Source organism: Sander lucioperca, chromosome 10 (assembly GCF_008315115.2).
Source record: "Sander lucioperca isolate FBNREF2018 chromosome 10, SLUC_FBN_1.2, whole genome shotgun sequence".
NCBI lineage: Eukaryota > Metazoa > Chordata > Actinopteri > Perciformes > Percidae > Sander > Sander lucioperca.
The window spans coordinates 23,634,558-23,646,861 of record NC_050182.1 but is presented as its reverse complement, the minus strand read 5'-3'; the positions used below and the strand labels follow the sequence as shown (position 1 = coordinate 23,646,861).

Sequence of the window (12,304 nt, the reverse complement as noted above, 5' to 3'; positions counted from 1 at the left end):
TAAGCACAGGTAGCCTACAGGTACCACCGCTACAGTGAGTAGGCCCACAAACGAGAAAATATTCCTGGCATGCAGTTAACCCATTAACATATGAATGCCTGTGGCATGAAACCAGTTCAACATTTTCAGTGCTTCTTGCTAGGCCAGCTATTTGTTTTGTGCAGTAATTGGGGCAAGAATGTAGGACTAGATCTAACGCTCTGGCACAGCTACAGTATACACTTTCAGTATACTGTAGCTGTGCTGTAATGTATTTGATTGTTGGGTTGTTTTAATCACGACTCCTAAGCATAGTCACTCTTTTCACTTATTCATGCAGTGGGCCTTTTTTGTCCCAATTTCATTTTACTGAACATGAAGTGCTCTTAGGGGAGGGACAAGAGTGGGGGAAAACAAAACAAAAGGTTTTACATATTTATGAGCGAGGAAAAACGCAAGGTTTAACCAGTACAAGCAAAAACACTGCTTTTAGTTATCTTTCATTAAACTCATTTTTTTTTTCAGAGTGAACCTCTGACCCTCTTTTGGATAATATTGAAACTATGCAACATAAGCTGCAACTGTGGAGCTGAACCTTTTTTACATGTCTGCTTTGCATTTTGTGATTCCAACTTCTTCTCAAGCTTTGACAGTAACCACTTACCTCCACCTTCCATCCTGCGTCTTAGAGATGTGATTTAATTCTCTGCAAGTTGTCACTATGCTTATGCTGTAATGTCAAAAAAATTCAATATTGAGGTTGATGGGTTTTTAATTAAGTTAGGCTTCTGTGGTTACACATGTATATAAAACTAATAGAAACTGGCAGGTGGGATCCAGTTAAAGCTCTGAAATTACACTATAATACTACCCCCACCCTCCAAGTCAAGGTTGTGAGGGACCATGGATGTGGGTCAGAAAGGCTTGGCCCATTACCATGGAGATGTTTTTATTGGAAGACGGGTGGGCTTATGTGAGGGGGAGTTTGGGGTGGGGGTTATGAGGCTATGGCAGTATTGTCTTTTTGGCTGAGTAAGCTGCGTGTGTGCAGGGGGTGACTGGCTGCCTGAGAAACTAGTGGGCATGCAGGGTCAGGGCCGGGGGAGGAGGCTGCTTCCTTCTCTGCTCACAATAAACCAATGTTTGTCTTTGTATACCTGGAGTCCTCCCTCAAAGCTAATTCAGATGCAAAGCTACTCTTGATGGCTCTCCTTAGTTTCGAGGGAACAGGTGGCTTTTCAGCAGCCTGCTGCAATGCGCAGGGTTGTAGCTGAGTTTCAGGATTTGCTGGAGAACTAAACGGACAGCGATTAAGACAGGCGACGCCCCACCTCCCCTCTTTCCCACCCGCCACTTGAAAACTCCCTCTCTCCCGCCATCCCTCGCTCCCTCCCCCACCCCTGCCAGCGAGTACATACAGGGGCCTTGTTCTCGTCTCTTTATTTTCATCTATCTTTCATTCCTTTCCTGTGCTTTTGTTAAGTGACATTGTCCTAGTCATTGTTTAATTCAAATGGCCTTCCTCCCCCGTCTCCCAGCCTCTCTTTGGACTGAAGGCCATGCTGTTTATGACAGGAACAACATGCAGACAGACAGGAAAATAAACCACACGTAACCTTACTCACCATGGTCTGTCATAATGGCTGTAGGATTTCTTGTCAGCCAGAGCGGTATCTGCCTCTCTGAAATTGTGTGTTTTATCATTCCAATAAATGACTTGTGAACACACACACACACACACACACACACACACACACACACACACACACACACACACACACACACACAGGCAACTGATGTTGCAGTCCTACTTGTGCAATAGCTCAAACTATTAGCTCTAACTATTTCCTTTCACATGGAGAGATTCTATGAACAGTGTAGTCCTGCCAAGCCTGAGCCCATTCATCATTACAACAGACAGACAGACAGAGAGAGAGAGCACATTACACTTTGTCTATTAAGAGGAATTTGATTGATGAATAATGAGAGGAGTTTGTTTTTTTTCCTCCCTAATAAAAGAAGGAAGAAGTAAGTCCTTAGTATCTCATTAGGCCTGGTGAAGCGAGGGGCTTCGGTCTTGGTTTGCTTTTTGTGTTAATGGCTGTCTCAGTTAGGTCCTATCATTATGTAAATGAGCTGTCCTCGCCCCTTCGCACCGGCCCTGTAAATGTCAGAAGGATTTGGAAAAGGTCAGGTGTGTGTCTATATGTGTGTAAGAAAGCCTCGTTCTGGCCGTGGCATTCGCTAGCACGTACACACACACACACTTACTAACGGACCTTCCTGTTTAAATGACACATCAATAACCTTCTCCTCCTCCTTATAATCACCATTAAGAGTTCGTTGATTCAGACATGTACGCCTGGATTTACAGCTTTGTGTGTGTGTGTGTGTGTGTGTGTGTGTGTGTAATTGTAAAATGACTGAAGCAAATATTTGGCATGTCACCAAATGATCCTAATGATTTAGACGGCTTTCTATTATTACTTGTTATTTCACCAGGTACGGTATTGGATGACAGTGATTTCAGCTTAGTGGCAGTATTTAATGGATGCCTTGAAATGGAGTACCTCTTATCCAACATTAAACTAGAGACGGATGGAAACCTTTTTAATGGGTGCATTGAAAACATTTTAGCAGCAGGCATTTTTAATTTTTAAAAACCCTTTTTTATATGGAAGCTATATTGATTTAAAAATAATGTTGTTCCTCAAATTTTATCAGGGTCTTAGATATACAGATATTTTGATAAATGAGTTTTAGTGATCCAGAAACACAAAAGATCCATCAGAATAATTGTTGACTTGGCAAATATTATTAGACAGGACCGATGGATCTGAAGAGAGGGAGGTTGATGAGCACGAGTCACTGCATCTTGTTGCATTTTAGGCTGTAGTATTGCACCACAAACGCAATTGCGTGTACACACACACACACACACACACACTCACTCACTATACAGCTGGTGATGAATAAGGGCTGTAACTGGAGGCTGCGCTGTAAGTCAGATGACATTCCAATAATAGGGAGGAACCGTCACATCGCAGGATGACATTGCATGTGTGCGTTAGTGTTTCCTTCAGGAAATGGTGTGTATCATCCTCATCAGCAACCCTGTTATCTTCCACAGACATCACATCTAAGGACATCCTTTTTTATCGCTCCCTGCTCATTTAACAGACTCTCTTTAAGGACGCCTTTTCCTTCAACTTGTAAGTAATGATAGTGGCTTTCCTGCAACAAGAGAGCAAACCAGGAGCTCTGTGATGGTTCCATCTCCATGTTAGAAGTCTCCCTTTTCCCCCTCCACCTACACGTTCATACTGGATGGATGGCAGCCGGCCTGCGTTGGGTTAGGTCACACTGAGAGCCCCCCATGGGGATGTTTGTGTTTGGCTCCCAGGGTTGCCAGACTGCTGGAGTCGCTCCCATCTGATCCAAAGGAAAATGAGCAGAAATCCTCTTCTTAGAAGGAATGCCAAGTGTCATTAATATTCATAGGGGCAGCTCAAGGGTTTCTAAAAACACAACTGCTGGGGTCGATGATGTTCTTGGCAGGAGTGTTGGGTTATGATGCTATCTACACTATCTGTGTACGAAACTGCGCATTAGCTCACACATTGATGAGTTCACTGCAAGAGACCATTCCATAATGTACCCTAACCACCCACGTGTTTCTTAATAATGGGAGAGTTTTAAGACTATTTGCAGGAGTAGCATGCCAGCAGCTTATCTTGTATGAAATTGCTATAGGACATGTGGCTTACTTTATTTTTTAGTCACACACACATTTCCACGCCATTAGTCAAGATACCTTCTGCCAGTTCTGCATTTTCTTATGTCTAATGGCGTTTTTACATTACACGGTACCTGCTCGACTCGCCTCGACTCTACTCGCCTTTCTTGGTTTTTCATTATGAAAAAAAGTCTGTGGTACCTGCCAACAGGTACTTTTTTTAGTATCACCTCCATCGAGGTTCCAAGCGAACTGAGGCAAAACAAAAAGATGATGTGAAAACCTGCAGACTACTGATTGGTCGGAGAGTATCGTCACGAATCACTGCGTCATCATTGCTAGCGACAGACGGGTGTCCTGAACAAACCCGTCATTTTTAAATAGTTTAGCCAGCGGGGTTTTTTTTGAAACACAATTTGTCTTCTGGCTGTGGCAACAGCCACATGCCGAGAATCAAAATCAACACACCTTCGACGTTCTGTGTGTGTGTCGCTATGACGACCAGCCACGCTTGCCTCACGCATGAGGTGGTACTAAATCTGCAATGGAAAAAGGAGGACGGGGCACCGCGGTCGAGCTGAGCCGAGCCGAGTAGAGCTGGTACTAGCAGTGGGTAAGCACCATAACAAACCCTGGATGGAAGATGCAGGGTCAAACCCATTCCAGCTCAGCCAATGTGGAGAATGAGCGGTAATTCCAATTGAAGATTCATTGAAAGGCAGCCAAACTCTTTAAAATAAAATCCCCTTAATTAACTAGACTTGGGAGATGGGCGTCTCTGTGACCCCGCTGTAGGAAAATCACCGATGGGGAGCGTAGGAGGAGCGGGGGGTTGAGGATGTCGACATTTTCAAATTCCACACCGCAGCATCTTGGCAGAGCGGATGAAGGAGGATTTCGTAAAAAAAACTGTGTGAGGGAATGAACCAGGGAGGCCAAGAATTATCAGCTCATTTGTAATTTAGTCGCACCTCCCGCCCCTCTTCTACTCCCTCTCTTAAAGCAAGAGATGCATTTTTAACAGCCAAAGAGCCCTCCATTGTGGACAGAAAAGGACTGCTTGCACTAACCTTTCTCTTTTTATTATAGTTACCTGACCTGTACCCTCTCCCTGTCATCTTTCCTCCTCTTTCTTCGGTCTTTGTCGCACTCTTTTATTTCAGAAATCCTCCCCATAGTGGACTCAGCAGATCTATGTGCAACTAAGCACGGAGGCTCTTGACTGTGTCCTCCTCAGCATGTCTATATATATATATATATATATATATATATATATATATATACGCACGCACGGCAGCTCATTAGCAGTCACCTTAATGTGTCTAAATGTACTTTGCGAGGTGGAAGGTGGTTTGCGTTATTGATCTGGTATTGAATGGTGGATGATGCAGTGCCCTTATGTGATATTGAAAACATTTAGGGCTTGCTCTGTCGGCATGACAGCACCATGAAACATCTCTCTCTCCCCTCCTCTGCTAATCCCTCCCTGTGTCCTCCATGCCCCCAGATTGTGAAATGTTGAGCCAGCTTTTGCTTTTACTTCCTTTTCAGTCTTCTTTTTTTTCCCCTTTTATCAACACGTGTTACTAGTAACATTAGCTACAGCTGTTTTGTTACCTATCTGCACACACCTTTGCTCCTCTATTAATACTGGCACACAGACGTGCTGCATCTTCGTCACATCTGACTTGGACAAGGTGAGGTCAAATTCACACCTATCAGAGGCAGTGGACAGGCTGGCTACTGGAGGAAATTGAATTTGGTGTGACAGGGTCCTGTCAGGGCTCTGGGAGCTGGATATAGAGTCATGCTCCCCAAAACCTTATGCACACCAGCTGCTTTCAACTCGGTCAGCTTTTCTCTTGATCCCAGCAGACTTATCTGAGGAACAAGGTAGAATTACACACTGTAATATAAAGAAAATGTGGTATCTTTACAGATATCATCTCAGAAATATGAGATAAGAAAACAGAATACGCCATCGCAGATATAATGCACAACAGGTTTATTTCTCATGAAAGCAAGTGGAGTGTTCTTGTGTTTCACACACCAAGCAGCATTGTTGCGATCTTGCACTGATATCAGTGCTATCTGTTGTTTCACTTGTTGGTTTAAAAATGTTCCGCCATGCTATGCCGATAAACAAGCAGCACAGTCGTCATTGGTCCCCAGAGCCATGAAATGGCAGGAGGATTGAAATCCTCCCCTGAAGCAAATGGCACATTAAGGTCAAATAGAGGCAGCAGGTTTATTCAGTTATCAGGCCTGTGCTTTGTCAACAGGGTGTGCTGGGATGTGTTTGGTGTGGCTCCTTAGGGAGTGCAGGTCCTCCTTTCGTTAAAACGATTTGTCTCATTCATGAGTTCAACTGATTGCCTGCTCTCTAATCGGCCCCTTGCTCCCCTCTGTCACTCTCCCCCCGTTACATGTGTGCCTTTACTTCCACTCCTCCATCTTGATTCATTCTTCCTCTGCCCTCTCTGTCTTTCTTCGTTTACGTCTTCTCCTAATGCTCCAAACTTCCTTCTCTCTGTAATTTGGTCTGCATAATTGCTCCATCTGCTCAGTAAACTGCTGTCTCTTACTGTATCTCTTTCCTCCTCTCGTCCTGTTCTTTGTTCTCCTTCGCTGCGTTCTTAGTCATCAATCCCTCGTTTCTGCTTCTGTAATTGGAATGTCTGTTACTTTCCTCTATCCTCTTACTCTCTCTTTCCCCCTTAATCTCTCTCCCTCTCTTCTGCAGTGTTTTTCCTCTGCCTGTCCCACTGTCCAATTCCCTAGTTGTCTCCTCCACCTATGTCAGCCCCAGAGTTTCTCTTCTTTCCCTATCCAAGCTACCAATGCTACTTTCCCTCTCCTACTTTCATTTGCTCCCTCTGTCTCTCGCTCTACTTTCCTCTCATACCTTCTCAACAGCCCCTGCTCTCCCTTCAGACATTTGTATTGCAGGCGTCTGTACCTTCCCATCTCCCCTAACAAGGTCTTCGGTTTCTTTTCCCTTCTTCACATCAATCTCTCTCTCTCTCTCTCTCTCTCTCTCTCTCTCTCTCTCTCTCTCTCTCTCTCTCTCTCTCTCACTTTTCCTTCTCTCCCTCTTTCTTTTTTTAATGGGAAAGAACACCTCCTTCCTCTCCACCCTGGTGGGCATTTTTTGAAGGTTAAGTTGTTGTGACACTTTTACAGTGTTTCACCCAACCTCACCCTTCCCCACTGATTGTCTCACCCTCCTCTCCCTCCATCTCCCTTGCCCAGGCTGCACAAACGACACTCACCACAACATCCTTACACACGACCGCACATGCAGACACATGCATACCATTCTCAGGGCTGATTTGATGGTTGAATCACTTGATTACTGTACAGAGGACAGGAAAGGGGAAGTGACAGAACAAAATCAAGTAAGCCGGTGAGCAAAGCATGAGAGTTAAAATGGAAACAGATGCAGGGTTTTATTTCATTTCAGCAGAGCTAACCTGTCGTGCCGTGGCGGGATCAGGCTGACGATGTCCACTCCCCTGCTGCGACATGCTGTCCCCCGCAGGCGCTTACTAGGCCAGTAATATAGCTTGACTCATATAACAAGAATCTCACACTGAAGTTGAAAGGGGCTTACGTTTGAAGAGTTAATTCCCAGTGTACAATGTAGTGCAATATAATACTTCAACTGCAAACTAGCATTATGACGATTAATTTGCTTTTTTTTTTTGTGAGATAGGATTATGTACAAGTTTTGAATTAAATATATGCATAGTATTACTGTAAATCTGCATTTTATTTATCTGACCCATCTTGGAACTCTGTGACTTTTTTTTTTCAATTTTGTTTTGAACTTTTAGAACAAATACAGAGCATATACAAACAATATTAAAAATGCAGATTTGTTATATCTATCAGTTTCCATAACCGTCTTGACAGAAATGTCAATACAAATATGTACTCACAATATAAAAGTTGTTCCTCTATTATGCAACCTAAAAGAGTATGTACTTTAACCTTTTAGAATATAGTATAGATTAAATTATTAATGGTTTAATCGATTAGTCATTCAACAGAAAATTAATGGGAAACTCTTGATTAATTGTTTGCATTTCTCAAGCAAGATTCCAAACTTTGCTGGTGCCAGTTTCTCAAATGTGGTTATTTTCTGCTTTCATCTTTGAGTATTGGACTGTTGATCATACAAAAGAAGCAATTTGAAGATGTCACCATGGGGACTGTAAATCACATCGTATTTATTATACATTTTTTAACTGTATATTCAACATACATTTGCACAGGAAGAAATGAACATTCAACAGCAGCAACTCTGAGATGTTGTTTTTTTGTCCAGTCAGTCAGCTGGCTGCTGCCAGACAGAATGGATACACTTGGTGTTACTGAAAACAGAGACAGTATTGTTCTCAACCCAAGCTGTGAGACCCTCCTCCTCCTTCCTCCCCTCAGACTCTCTCCCCCTAATCCAGGTGAGCCGAGGGAGACCATTGAAAAGGCCATCTATTGTCCTCCCTCCCCCTTTCCTTTCCTCTCTCTGCACTACACCTGTATCAATGGACAGGCCTGCCTTTGAGTCGTGGCCCTAGAGGGAAGGTGGCTTTGTAACAAGAGATGATTGGGTAATTTCTCTTGAAATGGAGGGTGGTGCCTTTTCTGACAGGGTTTCTTGGTACACAAGTCCTTGATACACTCCTTAAAGGGCATTTGTGTGCAGAAAGTCAAATATTTGGCAGTTCCTATGCGATATGCATGTTTACGCTGCGCACATATCATTCACTTGCTTGTTATTTGGCTGCTTGCTGTTTTGGTTTTCTATCTTGGCCTCTTTAGGAAAAGCTGAAAGGGAGGGCATGAAAGAGGAGAGGGAAAGAGACAGAGAGAGAGCAGGAGAGTCGGTATCTTCTCTGCTGACTAGTACTACACCGAGGCCCTCTGGGTGTGTGCTCGTTCCCTCAGCCTGCTGGAAGCCATCTCCTGAAGCCACCTCCTTTTTTAAAAGCTTTTAAAGGAAACCCTTTAACCACATACTTCTGTCCTTTCCCTCTCTTCCCACTTTCCTCTTCTCGCAACAAGCTCGTGGCTGATTCGTGCACCAGTGATTCATGAATTTATCTCTGGCACGTCATGCGGGGTGCTCGTATAAGTGTGTGTGTGTGCCGGGTCTGAGCGACAGAAGAAGGCTGCATGCTGGGGGGGGGGGAGGATGGAGAGAGGGAATGTGCTGTGATGCCAGCCGTGATTAGAGCGGTAGCACTCGTCGTTAAAACACACATTTAAATAGACACAGCCTCGGGAAGATGGGAGGGGGGTGAGGTGAGGAAGAGGATGTGGTTCCTCTGCTTGTATAAACTACCACAAGTGTTCTCAGTTGTTCTGGTTTTAAATAGAAGTCCCTCAGGCTCCACCTACCAACTTTCCCTTGTTCATTGGTTTGTCTCTCTTTCTCTCCTTTTTCCCCCACTGTCTCACTCTCCATTTTGCTCTTTACATTTGACACAGAGTTGCTTTATCTGGCATAGATTATTGATGTTCTATGTATATCTTTCCCTCTGTCCGCCCTCCTCTGTCCTTCTCCTCTGCATTCTTTTACATGACTCCCTCTCATGTGGCCGCTCATTTGGCTGTCATCCCTGTACCAGCCAGTTCCCTTCCTCTCTTTCAATGTATCTCTCCTCCTCATTCTTTCCAGATTACTCTCTTTCTCCCGTCTCTCCCTTCATCACCTCAGCCCATTGTGAGTTTTTTCTACCCCCCTCTTCCTTTTCCTCTCTGAACCTAAATTGGTCTGCTTGTCTCAGGTTTGAGTGTCCTACTTTGATTTCATCTCCCTCTCCCCCTGCTCTTTGCTCCTCCCCTCCTCTCTCTGGTGTTTATTTACATAGAGAGGGATGAAGGTCGGGCTGTCAGTATGGATTGATGGATGGCGAGAGGCCATGGGTGAGAGGATCTGGGCGTTTGATGGACACCCCTGTCAGTCAGGATACTACTTAAAGAATTGGATCGTTCGTTATTGTGAAAAAGTGTGGGGGACTTGCCGGCTATATTAAGATATTCACCTCGGAGTGCTCATTCTTCTCACCACTGGTGTCCTTTTTGTACCCATAGATCTAAAATGATTTCCATAATTTGGCCTTATAGGTCCCTACGAGCTAAAAGTAAACCATTCTTTAGACATTTATTGACATTTTAGAAAATACTACCTCTCAATTGACAGACACTTCGCCGCACCACACTTCTGCCCTTTTTAAAAAGCTTGTCCCTTGTAGATGGCATAATTATGCAGTGTCAACGTGTGACAAGCTGAGTTTTTGCTGCATTAGAAGAATTAATATGCACAGCGTAGGAGGGAGCCTGTCCATGATCTTCTAATGCTTATAGCCACTCAGTCCCCTCTGCTCATCTTTGGCAGCCATCACACTCTGGACCAAGTTATCTCTGAAGCTATCAAGGCTAATGCTCGACTGTCTTCTTTTTCCCTCCAGTAGTACGTTTTAAGACTCGTATAATCTCCATCTGTATTGCATTCATTTGTCAAGTATAATGAATGCACTTCATTTAATGCTGACACGAGGGTTAATTGGCATTAAGGGAATCAGCTATAGGCTATGATATCATAGTAATGCCAGTCTGATTACATATTTAATGCATAATTCAATATTAGACTGGATTTCTATTGAAGTCACAAACCTGTATAGATTGTAATGTGACACTTGGATTGGATTTTTAGCTAAATACAATTTTTTTTTTTTTTTTTTTTTCTGTCAAACTATTGTCATATGTATTATCTAGTAATTGAAATGTTATTTTAGAGACTTTCCCATCCTTCTAAGAACCACAAATGAATGTTGCTTAGAAAACTTGGATATGAAATGAAAAACTCAGCTGTATATCCGTATATACAGTAGGGCTGGACGATTAATCGAAATTTGCGCAAGTGCTAAAAAGTAGAGATGTCTGTTCAAGTGAATGGCAAATTGGAATCATGGGTCAATCTAGCACAAAATCATTAGATTACCTGCCAGTTGACAAAGCCCACTTGTGCTGAGTCTATGAAGGCCGAAGCGGCAGGAGAAACAGAGCTGCAGAGATCATGTAAATGGCATTCAGTGGGACAAGCAAGGGGAAGCAGTATAGTGCAGGCCCTGCTGTTAGAGGTAAATGTATGTTGGCAGTAGCTAAAGGGAGGAAAAGAGTGAGAGCACAATGGTGAGAGGAAGGAGAAGCCTGTTACTGTACCATCAGTGGTGGTAATGAAACACAGGAACCACATCCTCCTTCAGAGAGGAAAATGGGAAGGCTGGAAAGAAGTCAAAAGTACTGTAGAGCTACAAGACAGGAGACTAAATGCAACATTTCACTTTGATAGAACATTATTACTTATTAGCATGCACACCCCCACAGGAGTGCTTGAACAATCACCCAAAAACAGTAGGCACCCTGGGGATATGTCATTACTCTGGGCGCCCAGGCCTTATAACTCCATTAATTTGCATCTATTTTGAGCGCCTAGTTAAAAAATCCCAAGTGCGACACATTAAAAACAAGCATGACATGCAGCCACATCATAGTAAAAATTCTGGGTCTTTGTTTGTAGTTCATCATCATCTCTGATCATCTCATTTAGACTTGGTTTTCAAACATATGCTAATGAATGAGGAGCCAGGAAAAGCCAGAGCGTTGCAACATGGCAACTAATTTCAGCGCTTGATTGTTAATGAACTTATATTTGGGTTTGCTTGCTAAAAACGGAACATGTTGGATTAGTTAGAAAAGCTGCTTCAAAAATTGGTTAGCAGAAAGAATGCAATGAGAAAAAGATTAAGGAGGACCGAGGGGAGAATGTAAGGTGACGGACTGTGATATGGGAGAGAGTGGAACAGAGAGGCAAAATAGGAAAGAAGGGCACAAGCTGCACAGGAAAAGGTGTTAAGACAGTGTCAGGGGTATTGAATCATATGGGTGTGTGCGGAGATGTGAGCAGCAGATACGCACTCCCTGCTGCAGGCTATAGGTGGGGTGACTATGCTTGCGGCTATACTTGCTTTTCTTCACCAAACTTCAGATCAGTCAAATGCACGAAACAGATGTAAGATTTAGGAAGGGAGGAATCCCAACAGTAAACAAGTGTGTGTGGGCGATAGAGAGCAGGTGCAGTCAGCAAGTGCATGTGGGTGCATGATTTGTTTGAATAGTAGACATCAGAGAGTGTAAGAGAATGGCCTTTGTATTCAGCCAATACTGAGTGAGTAAATATTTTGGAAGGGCATGCTGCGTCGGTAGATTGTTCTTTTAAGCAGCGGGGGTGACAACGGAGGAGGGAGAGATGAGAGGGAAGCTAGAGGAAACTGTGAAGCAGCAGCTATGTTTATTCCACCATGCAGAGACATGAACACAAGCTGAGCTCTGTCCTGCGCCCAGGCTAACTTAATGTTAGAGCTAGCTGTGAGACCTCGCAGAGACGCTAGCATGAACTGCTTTACTCTTTCCCCTTCATTTGCTGCCAAATGACATCGCTTACTCTGCTACGGGGTTGCCCTCGCTGCCAGTGGCTGCTATCATGAATGAACAATGTGTACTTCTCAGGGTCCCTACCTC

General features: G+C 43.7%; 1 protein-coding gene across 5 annotated transcripts in view; it reads left to right on the top strand.

Moving 5' to 3' along the window:
• si:ch73-22o12.1 (nectin-2) overlaps positions 1-12,304 on the top strand; it is a 73,695-nt gene that overhangs the window by 1,296 nt on the left and 60,095 nt on the right. The gene's annotated exons all lie outside the window — the stretch shown is intronic.